This window comes from Sinocyclocheilus anshuiensis, unplaced genomic scaffold (assembly GCF_001515605.1).
Source record: "Sinocyclocheilus anshuiensis isolate Anshui unplaced genomic scaffold, SAMN03320099.WGS_v1.1 scaffold526, whole genome shotgun sequence".
Lineage (NCBI taxonomy): Eukaryota > Metazoa > Chordata > Actinopteri > Cypriniformes > Cyprinidae > Sinocyclocheilus > Sinocyclocheilus anshuiensis.
This window is the reverse complement of record NW_015547649.1, coordinates 52,590-54,366: the sequence shown is the minus strand read 5'-3', so window position 1 is coordinate 54,366 and position 1,777 is coordinate 52,590.

Below are 1,777 nucleotides of genomic sequence, written 5' to 3'. Positions count from 1 at the left end.
GGAGCCGACAGAGGGAGGAGCCATGGTGGAGGAAGGGCTGACAACTCCAGGGGGCCGACCGACGGTGGCGGAGCAGGTGGAGGAGCCCGAGGCAGAGACGGAAAGCCGATGAGCCAGGGTGACAGGGAGGATCCGGAGGGCCAAGGCGGAGCAGATGGCTGAGGCGACCAAGGCGGAGGCGGTGATTCGGAAGGCCGCGGTGGAGCTGGAGCGACAGAGGACCAAGGTGGAGCCGGAGGGAAGGAGGAGCCTGACAGAGCCAGAGGGATGAGGTGTAGCCGGAGGAGTGGAGTCCCGAGGCAGGGCGGATGGTCGATGTCAGACCAAGGCGGAGCTGGAGGGACGAGGGAGCCCAGTGGAGCTGGTGGACTGATGGGGTGGGAGAGGGAGGCTGGGCGGGAGTTCAGGATGCTCAGGGGGATTAGGGACGGTGTGTGCTGCCCACACACACCACAAGGCCACTCCCAGCACCGGGAGCGCCAGTGACAGGGGAACAACCTCCGAATCGGGGCTATACACTCTCCTGACACCGGATGATTGCCTCCCTCCAGCTCAGTCCAGTGGTGTCTGGGAGGTCAACGGGGCGATGGGAATTATTCCCGATCCAGAACAGTGAGTTCAGTGTTGCGTCGTCCAACGCTGTTAGAACAGCGAGCTGGCTGAACTCAACAGCATACTCCAATAAGGGAAGGTCTTTACGGGCTAGGGCAAGGTGATCCATGGTGGGAGAGAGAGAAAAAAAAGAAACACTTTCAAAAAACGACAAACAAAATGGGGGGAAAAGGCACCGCTTACTCTTACTTTAGGGTCCGGTCTTCTGTCACGCTATGGTGAGATTCACGCACGAAGATGAAGATAGACACAAATAGTCTTTAATATTCCACAATAGGGCAAACACAGGATGGACAGGCAGGATCAACACATAGGGACTTAATAGACCGGACGAGGGAACACAGGACTGAACACAACTATATACAAAAGAAAATAATTAACGATAATAATAACGATTAGATAATTAACGACACACACCTGAACTAAATGACACAGTCAAACATGAGGGAAAACTGGGTCACACAGAGCACATGAGGGATGAAGACAACAAAACATTTCAAAGGGGTGTGACACTTGCCCACTGAGTCTGAAATTTTCATATTCGTAATCTTAAAAATTTGTCACACACAGAAACCTTGCACACTGAGTCCGAAGTGTATTAATTAATCCATTGCAGTGGGGATGATTTTGTTGTCCTCTCTCTTCTTAAAAAGATAAAAAGAAAGGAAATATTGGGTCCATCCAATCCTGAGATATAGAGAGGAAGGAGAGTTCCACCTCCTGATTAAGGAGCAGCGGGATTATCACGGGTGATTCAAAGTTTACTTCATGATGTCAGTGGCTCAGTTTGATGCTTTGCTAGCGTTACTGGAGCCACATATTAAAAAGAAGACCACCAATTTCTGTGAACTCAGTATGCAAGGATCTTTACGGTGCTTTGTGCTGTGAGATGAAGTGGATCAACTTATTGTCAGACGGCATTCTGGATTTTGGCGTTCGCTCTGAATTGTCAAAACACCTCTAAAAATGCTTGCTATGGATGTGAAAAACGCAGGAAAATCGAACCCATTACTAATTTTTTTATGACGCATGAAAGTTTCGGAGGCAGTGTGTAAACGTGACTGACACAGCGTGAAGTCATATTTATTTTTTAACGTCCGGAAATTTTGGGCGAAAATCTGTGTGCAATGACCTTAAAACTTGTCAGTACATTCTTTAAAAGATG